The sequence below is a fragment of the Tachypleus tridentatus genome, unplaced genomic scaffold (genome assembly GCF_004210375.1).
Source record: "Tachypleus tridentatus isolate NWPU-2018 unplaced genomic scaffold, ASM421037v1 Hic_cluster_2, whole genome shotgun sequence".
NCBI lineage: Eukaryota > Metazoa > Arthropoda > Merostomata > Xiphosura > Limulidae > Tachypleus > Tachypleus tridentatus.
The window spans coordinates 27,705,925-27,721,924 of record NW_027467782.1 but is presented as its reverse complement, the minus strand read 5'-3'; the positions used below and the strand labels follow the sequence as shown (position 1 = coordinate 27,721,924).

Below are 16,000 nucleotides of genomic sequence, written 5' to 3'. Positions count from 1 at the left end.
CTAGGGATATTTACCCAACTTTTAACCCCATAGCTAGGAAACTTTTCCCACCGATTACCCCTGTTTCTAGGAACCTTTTTCCCACTGCTTACCCACGTTGCTACGTATATTTCCTCTACTGCTTTCCCCCGTTGCTGGGACATTTCCCTTACTGCTTACCACCCGTTGCTAGGGACATTTCCCCATTGTTTAATTCCATTGCTAAGGACATTTCGCTCTGAATACACCCCGTTGGTGAGAACATTTCTTCCACTGCTTATCCCAGGTTCTAGGGACATTTTTCCCATTGCTTTCCCACCGTTTCTAGGAACTTTCGCCACTGTTTACCCCACGTTTCTAGGAGCATTTCACCCAAAGCTTACCCTCGTTCATAGGGACATTTACCTCACTGCTTACCCCGTTGCTAAAGACATTTCAGACACTGCTTACTCTCGTTGCTAGGGGCATTTCCGACACTGCTTAACACCGTTGCTAGGAACATTCCCCCACTGTTTACCCCCATTGCTAGGGTCATTTTTCCCACTGCTTTCCCTTCGTTGCTACGGAAATTTCCCCCACTGCTTAACCCTGTTGCTAGGGTCATTTCCCCGCTGCTTACCCCTGTTGCTAAGGGCATTCACCCATTTCTTAACACCGTTTCTAAGGATATTTCGGACACTGCTTGCCCCTGATGCTTATGACATATCCGACACTCCTTACACCCCATTACTAGGGACATTTCCCCCTCTGCATACACCCGTTGCTAGGGACATTTTCCCAACTGCTAACCACCCTTTGCTAGGAACACTTCACCCTTTGCTTACTCCCGTTTCTAGGGACATTTACCTTCCTGTTTATCTCTCTTTCTAGGGACGTTTTCCCCACTGAATACACCCTCTTTCTAAGAACATTTCGCCCACTGCTTATCCCCGTTGCTAGGGACATTTACCTTACTGTTTAGCTTCATTGCTATGGACATTACCCCTTTTAATACACCCCATTGCTAAGGACATTTCCCCACTGCTTACCCAATGTCCAAGGACATTAAACCCACTGCTTACATTGTTGCTGGGGGCATTTCGGACACTGCTTATTCCCGTTGGTAGTGACATTTCCAAAACTGATTACCCCCCGTTGCTAGGGACATTTTTTTCACTGATTACCCCAGTTGCTAAGGGCATTTACCCCTCTTCTGTCCCCCGTTGCTAAGGTCATTTCCCCACTGCCTATAGGTGTTGTTGGTACATTTCGAACACTGCTTACTAACGTTGTTAGGGACATTTCCGACACTGCTTTAAACGTTCTAAGGAACATTTCGGACACTGCTTACCCTCTTTTCTAAAGACATTACCAACACTGCCTTACCACTGTTGCTAGGGTCATTTCCAACACTGCTTACCCCCGTTTCTAGGGATATTTCCCTTACTGTTTATTCACGATTCTAGGGACTTTTCCCCAACCGCTTAATCCGTTGCTAATGGCATTTCCCATACTGTTTACCCCTATTGCTAGGGACATTCCCCCACTGCTCACTCCGTTGCTAAAGATATTTACCCCACTTTTTGACCCCGATGCTAGGGACCTTTTCCCCACTCATTACTTCCATTGCTAAAGACATTTACTTTTTAGTTCTAAAAATGAATCATTAAAACACAATAGTTTGAAGATCACGATAATTTAACACGTTTAATGATTTACCATCAAGTTGGAATATACCTAAGCCTAAAGCAAGGTTGCTACTGCAGCCTGTGTTTTTCAACTCTTCTGCATAAACACATTTTCTGGGACTTTGAGAAAAATATTATTATTTTTAACCAGTGGAGGTATTTCGCTGTTATACATGATAACTTGTATAACTATCTCTCTTTATAGGGCATTCGCCTCTGGCAAAAAAGGTTCAGAGCAGAGCAGGTAAACGATACATTAAGCCTTATTTTCTGACTGTTAAGAAAGTTGGAAAGTCATTTCTGAGATAAAGTTATTATATTAAATTAGAACAAATTTTAAACGTTAATTGGAAGAGATGTTTTTAAACAATGAGATACGGTGCTTAAAAGTACAACCTACTTTACTCTCTTTCCAAATCTGAAGATATTGATAAATTTTCTGCGGAAATTCTCTGCCATGATTCTTTTCTAAATTTATTTAAATAAAACTTGTCCCTTAGCGACTAGTGAGTTCTACTTTTGACGAAATTACGTATAGGCGGTGTTTCTATTGGACACTGTTACAAACCAACGTTGTTTTAAATTAGGTAATGATTGTTTCTACTGCGATCTAAATTAATTTTGAAATACAAAAAAAAAAAGAAGTTTGATATAAAGATAATAAAATTTAGGAACCTTTATTGCCACCCAATGTTTCAAGCATAAACCCTTTCTTTAAAGTTATTTCTGTTAAATATACACGATTCGAATATCACTAAAATATAACAAGTAGAAGAATTTTTTTTTTAATATCGCGCAAAGCTACTCGACGGCGAAATGCGCTGGTCGTTGCTGTTTTCAAGTCTTCAACCTTCAGAAAAGTATGAAATGTAATTAATTTAAACTTCTACCGGGTGTTTTTTAATCATAAATAATATATTTTGTTGCTTGTATTTTAAAACAGCAGATAACGCTACTAAAGTTTTATTGTAACCACCTTTTTTTAATTTCGCACAAAGCTATACGAGGGCTATTTGTGCTAGCCGTCCCTAATTTAGCAGTGTAAGACAAGAGGGAAGGCAACTTGTCATCACCATACACCACCAACTCTTGGACTACTCTTTTACCAACGAATAGTAGGATTGACCGTCACATATAACGCCCCCAAAGCTGAAAGGGCGAGCATGTTTAGCGCGACGGGGATGCAAACCCACGACCCTAACATTACAAGTCGCACGTCTTAACACGCTTGGCCATGCCGGGCCAGATTTGAGAAGCAATTGTATTTTAGTATTTTCTTACAGCAAAGCCACATCGGGCTATCTTCCGAGCCCACCGAAAGGAATCGAGCCCCTGATTTTAGCTTTGTAAATCTGAAGACATACCACTGTACTATCGGGGGGCATTTGAAAAGCAAACTTATTCCTGACACGAGTAGTGATAAAGTACTTTACACTATACAAAATAAATAATTGTTGTTTTAATGTTTCTAAAAGTATGATACTAAACTGAAAACAGTTGTAACTGAATTATTGTTTCTTTAAGAAAATTCTCATTTTCTCATAAAATAAATATTTTCATGTAATGTGCCATAAGGAGTTGAGAAAATGAAAATGTTATTTATCTCTTTTCATGGAATAGTTTTTCATCTGCATAATCAGTTTTGTTTTCATTCTGAACTGACTAAATCGGTCAGTCACTAGGTGGCGCTTAAGTTAAAGAAGAAAAATATGAAAACAAGCATGGCGGTAGTAGGGAGGGAAGTGTAATATCCATTTGTTAACAAGATTGTATGTTAATACCAGGTAGAGCGATCGAATCGAATCGAATAAAGATCAGTCTAAGGAATGTGAGTTCCTGAATATTGATAAACTTTTTAGTTGATTAACTCTGTGTTGGTGTTCACATCTCAATACTGTGATAAATTAAGCCAGACGTTGTTAACGTGGCATGGAAGTGAACTGTAATCGGCAGGATCTCCTAATTGTTATGTTATAGTCAACAGTATACGTCTTACAATTACAACACGTTTGTTACTCTTGTCGCCAGTCCATAAAACGTAAACATCAACTTATCCGTTCTAATGAGAAATAATGATCTGTCTAGCTGAACAGAACTATGTCCATTGTTATGTAGGTTTACCGTGTTCTGTGAGAAATGGTCAACGCATAGGAGGTATCAGGAGTCGACCATCGTAGAAGTACGTATCTGATTAAAGAGTGATTACTCTAGAGAGATATAAGTGTACTATGATGTATCTTTTATTCACATACCACAATTAAGGTAATATTAAAAGATATTAGTGCTTTTTATAATCTGTTGTATGTATAAAATTGACATATGTGACATTAAAATGACAAAAAATGTAAAGTTCTCGACCTTTCTGGGAAAACGCATCACATGATGTTGTTTCAGAGGCATATTTATTAGTTTTGATGGTATAGCATCCATTAACTAAGGCAGTGCCCCTAGCTCGGACAGCAGTAAGTCTTCGTCTTTACAACACTAAAATCAGGGGTTTGATTCCTCTTAGTTGATACAACAGATAGCCTAATGTGGCTTTGCTTTAAGAAAACACATACACTTCACACACACTAAAGCAGTAGCAGAAGAAATAGAAAGAATGATTTGCTCTGTGTCTCCATTATATTATTTGCTGTCATGCATACCAATAAAAATTTTGTTCTTCTGCCATAAGAATTTGCATACAAAGGCTACAAGAAGCTGAAGTGACTTAAAGTAGCTTGTTCACAGCTGCAACCACTGGGCTAGTGTATATTTGCTGTCATGTGTACCAGTAAAAGTTTTATTCTTCTGCCATAATGATTTGCTCAGAAAGGTCACAAGAAGCTGAAGTGATTTACAGTAGCTTGTATTCTTTATATCATGAATGAAGCAGTTAGGGTATGTATTATTTACAGGGGAACAATTAATATGGTTTTGATAAACATTTCCAAAAGTGTAGGTGGAGGGAACAATTAATATGGTTTTGATAAACATTTCCAAAAGTGTAGGTGGAGGGAATAATTAATATGGTTTTGATAAACATTTCCAAAAGTGTAGGTGGAGGGAACAATAGCAGTTAGGGTGCAGTTGATTGTGTAATTATGCAAAATTAAGCATTTTAATGTATTTTTTTATTAATGAGGTTATAAGTAATTGCAACAACACATATAACATTTTAATCTGTGTGTATTGTATCTCTTCATTTGAAAAAGGGTGTGTGTGGAAGAAACCACATTTATCAAAGGGGAGATGTGGACAACAAGACTTCAGGAAGTGCTGGTCTAGATTTTTATTTCTTTGTTATGTCTACACATCTAAAGGTTAAATGAGAATCTCTTTCACAGAAGTGAAAGGAAAGTGAAATCACAATATAACTAGTTGTAATTTGCAAGAAAAAAGTAGTTTGAAGTTCCTGGATTGGGTCTTCAGTAACATAATTATGAAGTGTCTGTTTCTTTTGCCAAGAAAGTGATCAGTTTAAACACATTGCTGGAAGAAATTTGTTTCTATCTATATTTCAGCTGAGATAACTTGTTTTCTTACAAACAAACTGAATTAACATCCTTGTGCCTACAAACTGATAATTTTGCTTTTTAGTAACAAGTGAAATTTCAATAATAATATTTTTGTCTGTTCATTTGCAGGTTTTTTCTTTTAATAGTTGGTTAATCTTCCATTAAAAATTAATCATGGAAAGCAGTAAAGGCCTTTACACTGGATAATTTTAGTGTTGCAGTCTTCTCACACAATAAAACTTGTGTTTGAAGATTTATACATAAATTAGGTGGCCTATATATCAATCAGTCTGTAAAACTTACTAAATTCTGTAGCAATACTGAAAATGAAAGATAAACATAAAAAACTATTGATCCGTGTTTTAGAACTTGCTTTACACTTGACAAATTTATTTTTAGTTTCTTGCATTCATCAGTGGTATGATTCGAGATTATAATATTACTCTTTATCATGCTAATACTAACATTAACTTTCCATGTGAAACAAGACATTTTATTTTGATTCAACTTTAATTTTTTTCTTTTAAATATTTGCTGGAACATATCTTTATAAATAAAAGTTATGGGCAGTGGACCAGTCATTTTTGTAACTATCTATGGTAAACTTAATGATTAATGTTATGAAGTAGTTTCTTTAGTTAAAACTTGGATATTCTTCACAAGTATAAAATATAAAACATTGCCTGAGGAAGTATCTCCAGTCTTAATTAGTTACAGCATTCCTGTTTCACTATGACGTAATTTTTGTGTAACTTTGTTGATGTGATAAAGAGATCATCATATCAAAGTAGTGAAATATAAAATTATAGCAGTCTGATGAGCAACGTTACAGTAATTACTCAACCATGAGTTATAGTAAATGTTTACAGTCATAGTTTACAGTCTGTACAAAGTGACCTGTATTGGCTGTATTTGTGTAAACTAGTATTTTGTAAAATAGTCACAACTGAGTTATAAGTTATAAAAAGTTCTTAAATTTAATTTATCTTAAAATACAGAACCATAAATAAAGAAGTAGAGTTAACAATAATATTTTCTAGTTTTGAACTTTTTTACTCATTTGGGGCTTGACTCAGTAGTGAATATCAAGTCTCACAAAATTTTACAGTAAGATGTGAAACAAAATAATAATCTTTTAGATTTAACATGTGTACATTTCAGAATAACAAAAAGTCATAAATTACTATATCAGTACCTTAGAATTGCACTATAATTTATAAAACTCTAACTTAGCTCTGTTTGAGTCATATTCAAAAGTAAGTGTACATAAGCAAGTGCTTCCAAAAATGGGAAGAGGTAGGTAGGGGCACTGAGACTAATTCAGTAAATGCAGCAAGCAGAAAAGATGGGAGATTCAATTTTCCATATTATAACTTCTCAATATCAGTAATTTGAGCTCCTAACTCATAAGAAACTATAGTCTTGGTACTTGGACATCACAAACTCTAATTTGAGCACATCATAAAATGCATAAAAACTGATATTTAGAAATTGTTTTGTTTTTCTCAATATTCACTTTTAAATTAAAAATTTAAATAATGTATAATACTAAAATTTGAATTATAATTTCCAATTTAAAACCAAACTCATTTGTTTTGAATTTCCAGCAAAGCTTTACGAGGGCTATCTGTGCTAGACATCCCTAATTTAGTAATGTGAGACTTGAGGGAAGGCAGTTAGTCATCACCACCCACCACCAACTCTTGGGCTTCTCTTTTACCAGTGAATGGTGGAATTGGCCATCACATTTAACACCCCCACAGTTCAAAGGGCCAGCATGTTTGTTGTGACGAGGATTCAATCCCTTAACCCACGTGTTACGAGTTGAGTGCCTTAACCACCTGATTTGAAATTAGTGTTTTGAAGAAAATGTTTAATGAAAAATTTTGTTGTAAGTAAATTTTTCTTATCCAACTTTTGTCATTAAGTCATAGAAATTGAAATGAATGTTATGATATTATGCCATTCAGTAGACATGTGGTATCAGAATGTGTATTTTAACCACCTCAGTTTCAAACTTCCAAAAGGAGTATGCAAAGTATGTTTTTTTTATGTAACCATTGTTAAATAATACAAAATCATAAGTTATTTTATCCATACTATAAAATTCCATTGTATTAATCGATTTTATTAAGTAAACTGTATCTGGTCTAAAAACAAAATCTTTTGAACATCACCCTTTCTTCATAAACTATAACAACAAAAAGACAAGTTTACTTCTGAATACACTTTGCAAAGCCTGAGAAATTGTGCAGGAGGAACTGTGAACTTTTGACTGGTTATGCTGATTTCTCCAAGCCAGTTCCCTTGGCTGTGGTTTTGCGAGATAGTAGATACAGGGATAGTTGGAATCTCCTTAATCCATTCATGCACGTCACTAATAAGATGATGAGACATTTGGCTAATCATTGAAATTAAATTTCCAAGTAACCATGGTTTATTCTCTTCAGAAAGCACACTAGCTGAGCTAGCACTCAGTTTATTAAACTAAGCCTCAGATTGACCTTAATGTGTGGTATTCAAGTACAGTAATGCCTGTCACACAGTTATAAGTAGCTGCAAAATACAAATCCCTAAATGTTTTGCACAGAATTGTTTTAAACATGAACAATAAGAAATTCCACCTAATATCATTGTGCAATCACCAAAATAATCATTACTCAAACATTAAAACTAAGTCTCCATCCAACTACTGTCTTATAGGTTTCTTAGGACTACAACAGGCTAATGGAGAATTGAACAAGAAGATGTGTAGATAGAGATGAAATCAATAACTTTAATACATATTCCACACTGTTAATTCTAACTCTGAACCTTGTGCACTGTACTACAGTCCATTTCACAGTAAGGAAGTACTAATTATTGTAATGATGTAAAATAGTCTCACTTCAGGATGACATGACAATAAAAACACAACTACAAGTGTTACAGCACAATAGATACAGCATATAACGTTTGCCAAAAATAAAAGATCAGTATTCATATAAGACTTGCATCTGATTTACATAGATACTTTATTTAAAAAAGTATGTAACAACAGAAAATATAACATACTGAATAAAATAAGCAAAAAGATTAAACAATGTTTTGTGTTAAAACTATGAATCAAAACCAATTTATGAAAAACAATTAAAATTTATCATACAACTGGAATGGCTGCTGCAGACTTACTCCATGCAGTGAAATATTAAACAACTTATGTACGACCAAACTGCTCCAAAAATAATTTTCTGATCATGACTTCATCAGTAACTAAAACAGTAAAAACCACTATTCGTGTGAACCTCAACAGACACAATTACGATGCTAATCATAAACTGGATTTTTTTTATAAATCTTTAAATCATCATGATGTAGAAGCACACAGAAATGAACTGAAAACTGCTGAGAATGATATATATGATATTGATGAAATAACTTTGTTGAAGACCAGTATTTTGTAGAATACAATCATGTTTCAGTTGTAATGCAGTACATTTTATGTATATTTATACATATTATTATTATTATTAGTGTCTACAAGTAAATCTTGAAATATCAATTACTTATCATAGAGAACTGAACATTAAGTAAAGAAATACAGGAAAACAATGATGTTTCCTTCTCAATGAATGTGTACTTACTTTCCACAGTTTGCTAAGCCTTGTTACATTTTACAACTGAAGTATGTAAAATATTTTTCTTGTTTTATATACACATATTGATATAAAGAACATCATAGGTTATATTTAAGTACCACAGATTTCTAGTGTAATTAATAATTCTTATTAATTAAAATGTATTTATGTCTAAAAATATTTTTAAACATCATTCATCTCACCTTTCCTTGTGAGTCTACAACAACAAAAAAATGGATCTACTCATGAAGACACTTTTCAAACCTAAAATACCATGTGGGTAAAAATTCTGAGCTTTCAATTGGTTGTAAACATTTCATAGAACAAAGTAAGAATGTGTAAACAATCATTTCCAAAAACCAAAGAAATTGACAGAATTAACTTTTTTGATTTTCTAAATATAGTAATATTTCAGAAAATAGATAAGAAAGGAGGTTTTTTTATTTTATATTCTATCTTGTCAAAATTTATTAATTTATATTTCTATATGTGAAAAAGTATAAACTTTTCCTTTGGACATCAGAAATATAATTTAAATAAAGAAGCATGTAGTTTAGTACATGACAAACAAAATTTGATATTTAGGTATTTGTTTTAATATTTATTTTTAAATTAATTAATTGTTGTGTACTGTTACATTTGAATTACATGCTACTACATATATTCATAAAATAATGGTTCAATAAAATTTTGAATGTAAATCTACAAATGTGATAACATCCCATGACCCCTACACATAGTAATAGGGTTAAGAAGGTGTAGAATGAAACAAATACAATTACTAGTATAAAATGATAAATAACATTCAAGCCACCAGAAGCAATACTTAAAGATTATATATGCTGTTACACTGTTGTAACATGGATTGTGAAAGCACTGTCTTCATATACTGTATGGTTTATGGAAAACATGCATGAAAGAGTGTGCTTTGGACATGAAAGCTTTCTAATTGCATCTTTTGCAAGGGCAATAATGCTGCAGACATACAAAATTTGGTTTTGGTAAATACCAACAAAATCATGTCAATAATAAAGAAGGGTATGTAATAGCAGTAACTTGGTTGTTCAACATCATAATACTCTTGTATTAATGCACCACATATAGGTGTGTGAATTTCTACACATTGCATGTGGCATTTAGAGCATAATGAAAGCTGATCACTAAATTGTTACTGACTAGTCATAGCGTATCATTAGTTCAAATATATCATGCAGACTCTCCCTTCAGTGTTAAACAAAGAGGGATATCTAAGAATGGGTTAACATTCAAAGAATCACATCCATAGTTTCATGAAATAGTTGTATTGTACTTTATACTTCCTTCTATATATGAAACTTTATTGTTGTAAGATGTAGAAGATACTTCTCTGAATACTTGTAATCTGATTTGATGAGTGATCAACTGAAGAGAGGGAATGGATATGGTCAGATTTATATGATTGCTAGGCAGAGTTAGCAGCAGTGCTTGTGGAACTTGTACACGCTTAGAGCATGGTTTCATTGTATTTTTTTAAATTAAAGTTTGATGAAGGTAAGCTATATTGCCCACGTTAAGCAAGAATAAATTTGTGTCTAAGAGAAATAATCTCAGGTTAAATGAACAATGGAAAACATCCAAGAATCATTATAAATTTGTACTGGCACATCTGTCTTAAGTAATATAGTACTAATATTAAGAGTCATATATTAGTTATTTACCTTTTTTCTGAATTTGTCATGTAGAAAATTAAATTTGATAACAGTCTGTTAGCTAAGATGTTATCATTTTTATGGTATGCATAGTTTATAGTGTACATTCAGGTAGATTTGATTAGTGTGTAGCTTACCTAGTTGCAGCCAACAGTAAATAATATTCCACAGTTTTGAAACGTATATGGATGAGTGCAAAGTGAATTGCTTTAATTTGACTGTATACACAATGTGTAGTTATTCTAAATTTACTGTATACATAACAACCACGTATATACCTTTTCATAACTTGTAATGACTACATACACAACTGTGTACAGTATTTTGCTCGTGATTATGTAGTTCAGACTGCATAACTTTAAAAATAAAACTCCAAGACAGACATATATGTAGTTTAAAGTTTAAAATCAACTGTATTATGGTTATCTATTTATTTTCATTTACCTCTACACAAACAAATTGTGTGTAAAACGTTCATCAGATATTTACAACAATGTTATAACAATAACTTGACACACAAAAATGTACAGTTATAGTAATATTGTCTTACATGACATAATTTAAACTTGAAGTGACCAAAACAAATCATCTTATTTAAGTTATAATGAACATTAAAATTTTAACACATACATAAGCTCTTAACTTTAGGTTTAAGTTTTACTTCTGTTTAGCATTGTTTTGACCAGAATTGTATGTTTCTACTAAATAGGTTTGCCATACATTTTTATGTAGAATGAGCAGGCTTGATAAATGGTGACTTTCAAGTCATTTGTTAAAAATGGTATGGGGTATTATCCATATTAATATTTAGAACTCTGTTGTTTCTTGTGAGTGTGTTTAACTGTTGGTTGTTGTGGAGGACTGAATTTGAACTTGAGTACTAAAAACAAAACAGGTTATTGCAATATTCTAGATGTAAGAAATAATGTGTTATAAGGAACTTTACAAAATCATACTGTTTGCTATGATTGTGGGAGTTTTAATATTTTCTTACAAAATAGTAAGAATGCTACTATATTTTTGTTTGAAATGTTTCCAGGGTCTTTTGCGTATAATGCTGTACTGGTATCTCTCACTTTCTTAATATTTTCTTGAAATGTTGCCTGTGATAAAGTTTTTGTTTGCCATTCTTTCTATTACTTTTGTATTGTTTTAATAATTTCACATTGTGCTTTTGCTGTTTTTTTACCTCATGAATTGTTTGTACTGTCTTACTGTATGGGTATTGTAGTTAGTAATTTAGTCTACATATTGCTTGCTGCACATGAAGTGCCTACTTCAAGTTTTTCCATTTAAGAACTTTAAAGATTTATACTGAATACTATTCTGTTTTTTCTCCAAGTTTTTATAGTAACATTAAATGAATAGCAGTAAAACTTGTTAAACAGTTAACTTTCTTATAATTCTATATTAAACTGGAAAAGAAAAGCTATGCAAATTTTACATGACTTGAATCTTGATTGCCCAGGAATTAGTTAAAATGTTCAAAATAAATTGGGACAAAATTGAGATTTTGTGTTCAGAACAAGATTTAGTGTGAACAAAACTGTATCTTTCTTCTTTACAGAACTATAAGATTTTAAGCCTTTTTCACTGTGTGAATGGCCTTCAAGTTCAACTTTCCAGCTCCGTGTTGTCATGTCAGTGAGGCTGAACAAGATTAATGTGAAGAAGCCTGTGAAGGAAGAATCTGTCCATCAGAAGGAAAGGTACCAATAAACAGGTGAAACTATGAGGGTAGAGGTGTCAGTCACTCCACAGCAAGTACACGTTTGTCCATTTCCTTTTTTTTTCAAACATTAAATTTCTTGAAGTGAGCTAAACATACATAGTGAAGCTCCTACAGTAACATCTGGAGGACATTATAAAGGCAGGGGATCAACAAAATGGGGTCTTACTTTTTAAGCAATCTGTTGCAAAACCATTTATGAGGGGGTGGTTACAGAAGGCTGTGGATTTCCTCTACTCCATATGGGTTGATCGATGTAGATCTCTTATTCTTTTCAGTCAATCTTACAAACCCTTTTAAAATGTAAAATTGAACAGCAGTTTTCTTGTATATCAACATTTAATATGTGTATATGTGTCAATTATTTTTGAAGCTGACATTTGTACAAGCTCACAGCAGGCAAGGTCTAATTATGGACAGTGTTTAATAATGGGGAAAAAGAGCACTTTTGGAGCGTAAGAGGAGAAAGACAGGTACATTAGTTCACCCATCCACCTCCATTTTTTGTGTTATTGAGCTTCTATTAAAAACCAAACTATCAAATGTTTTGTGATGACTGAAATGTTGTTCTAGAAGGCTCTGTGCCTTATTGTGAGATAAGAAATAGAGTACTCTTAGTAATTATTTTAAGTATAAAATTAAAGAACACATTTGTTTAAACCTGTTATTGTGTTATGACAATTACATACAATTCAAAATGCTTTATATGATTGGGTGAATATCACCAAATTTTACATGTGGAGAGAAAATTGTAGTTACCAGTTCTTATGTTGCTAGGACCCTGATGAGATGTTTGTTAGCATTATAAGCATAACATCAAAGCTTAAAATGGAATGGGATGTTGTTGTTTTGTTTTTTTATAGGTACTATAAAACAACTCCTCTGTCTCAAAACTGTCTTCGGTCTACACCAAATATCTTACTCTCTTTCTTTTCCTTTTCATTCAAGTACAAATGGTAAGATACAACACAAAGTAACAGTGAAACAAAGTGCATTGAACAGATGCATACAGGTTTTCAGTAAAGAGTCTAATTAGTATATCCACTGCTGTGAATAGTAGTTAACAACTGTTGGCTTCTTGGAAGGGTAAGGTTCAATAGACAGTGCAATAAATACTTACTGGATAGAGGAACTACATTTCTCTTCTTAAAATGTCATGTAAGAGGGGGATAGGAACAAAAGAAATGAACACTTTCATTACAGACTCGCTGTGTGTGACTTTGTTCATAATCATCAGTTTCCACACTGTAACTTTTAAAATGATATGTGTATCTTCACAAAATCTGACAAGCTTTCTGTAAATATTACAAGTTTTTTGTATACAAAAAATTCAAAGTTTTTGATCAAGTATTTTCACTAAAATTAAGTTATCTTTTGAAATTCAAGAATTGTTCAAACTGGTCCACTTTCTCTTTTCCTCCTCTTCAAAAACTGCATTACAACAAACTTTAAGTGTTTTCAATCAATGGCAAGTAGTGTAGTGACTAAAATATATAAGTTCAGGGTTGTAAGATAAAATACACTGTTAAATGTAGGTAGTGGTAATTTATTTTGTGAGTTAATATTTCATGACTGTTTTGTTTCACAGTAAGAAAGTTGAAAGCAGAAGGTTATTGAAAGTTGTGTAATTGATATTAAGGCTACAGAGATTTCTAGAATGCCTCAATGCAAGAAATAAAAAGTGTCAACAACCATACAAAAGACCACAGAGTAGGAAGTGAGCCAAAAGTAAAACCAAGGAAAAGAGAGTTTCAGTCAGAGAGAAGTTAGAAAATGTGAAATGAATTATTTAAAATAGAGAAAAATAGTTTGGCTTGTCAACTGCATTTTAAACCAACTGAATTTGGCCAAAATGGATTTTTGTGAAGAAGAGAACCATACAGTGTTTAGATCCAGTTGTGATACATGTAGTGTGAAGAATTTGTCATGTTTCACTTGTTTTGAACATATTTTAAAATAAGTGGAATGCATGCTGTTCATTTATTTTTGAATTTATCTCCAAAAAGTGGCAAACATCCACTGTAAAAGAATCCTCAGTCCAACACACAAATTTAAATTATTATATGCACTATTTAAAAGTGAGTTTTTAACTGAAATGAAATCAGAACATTGGAATAATTGTGGTTCTTCAAAAAGCTGTAGGAGTGGGTGTGCTTTTAGGTCTAATGCACCAGTGACCAACTGTATTTTATGGTCACCAAAACTGTTTAAAATATGTTAACATTTTCACTTTGAGGCAAAAACATGGGGCTCTTATGGAACTATTGTATTATTTTGAATAACTCCAGTGGCTTATTTCTCAGCTAAGTAATTTCTGCATACGTTGGATGAGTGTTTGGGGTCATTATCCTCTTGGTAGTAGAACTGGGTCTGCCATGATGGATCATTATTTAGTGGTCCATTATTCCAACTATTTTGCAGAAATTTCCTGTCATCTCTACAGAAAAACACCTCAAACCATCACATTGCCTCTCCCATGCTTTATCACATGTTCTGTGCATTGAAATAAGAATCTTTCATCTTTCTTCTGCTGGATGTACAATGTACACTTTGAGTAAACTATTTCAAACTTTGACTTTTCCATCCATATTACTTCTTTTCAATTATCAGCAGTCCAGTTTCTTGTCAATACTTGGAGAACAAAGTAAAGGTTTTTTAACTGCTACATGATCAAATATTCTATCATCATTGACTTATCTTGATATTGTAGATCTGGACAAATTTCTTTCATTTGGTACATGGTCATTTATCACATGCTTGAAACCAGTTTTCTTTCTATCCAGAAGGTTGCATAAACAAAGGTACTTAATGCAAGTATCATTGAATCTAGGTGTTCTGTTTCTTCCCTTCTTATTTTCAAATTTATCTGTATTGTACTCATTATTTGTGGTGTAGTTGACAGTAGTTGGGGAAAATTTCAAGTCTACAGCAATTAGATGAAGAGTCCAACAAGCATCACATAAAGTTTTTATGCAAAGTCTCTGATCTACTGACAATTATTTCCTCATTTTGAGTTGTGGAATGATAACGTCATTTGTGTGTTATTACTGTTTTTATCAAGATTTATTTGTGGATTGCTATTAAATTTATTTCTTCTAACACATACTGGTTCAATATGCTAGCTTCTTTCTACATAGTTGAGGCATTGCATGTTGTACCATGACATTTATTTCATGCCCTAAATTTTACCAATATATTCATTCAAACAGAACCATTATGACATGTCCAAGGTACAAGCATAGGAAATTCTAAAAACTCAGTGTTCTCACCCTAGCTCGTTTAATTGTTAAAAAGTGATCAATGAATCACTATCATGGCATTGAAATTTACAATCAGTAATAACATGGAAGAATTAGCCCATAAAATGAAAAGAATGACAAAATATTCTTTTGCCCTTACACTTTCACACAGTATTGTATAAAGAGACTAATTAAACAAACTGTATGTGATGTATAATAAGCACTTTTGTTAAAAAGATGTTTTTTATTTTTCACCCAGCATCTGTTCATTGAAGTAGCTGACCAGTGAAAACAATACAGCCCACTACAGTGATAACTAGATTCACATTAATAGCTCAAAAAACAAATATCCCAATATACATGTTGAAATATATTGACCATGAAGACTGGCATCATTTTAGGACAAGAAAATTAACAGATTGTTTTTCTTAGATTTCTTCTAGAGCAGTAGTATATTGGGTGCCACGACTTCCTATTATTCAGCTTATTAGATTTTGAAAATAATATCCATTTCTCCTCCATGTAAAAATGTTGTTATGAAGTAGGAATAAATAAAACTCTTGCTTAGATCAAATTATTAT

General features: G+C 32.9%; 1 protein-coding gene across 4 annotated transcripts in view; it reads left to right on the top strand.

The window, feature by feature from the left end:
- LOC143242998 (dynein axonemal heavy chain 12-like) overlaps positions 1-16,000 on the top strand; it is a 115,135-nt gene that overhangs the window by 20,877 nt on the left and 78,258 nt on the right. For 2 of the 4 annotated variants that reach the window (XR_013023586.1, XR_013023588.1), the window contains exons 2-3: positions 3,762-3,825; positions 12,019-12,160. The gene's annotated coding sequence lies outside the window, so the exon portion shown is untranslated. Of the gene's footprint in view, positions 1-3,761; positions 3,826-12,018; positions 12,175-16,000 lie in introns of all 4 variants that reach the window. The other 2 variants (XR_013023585.1, XR_013023587.1) reach the window with 1 other exon arrangement.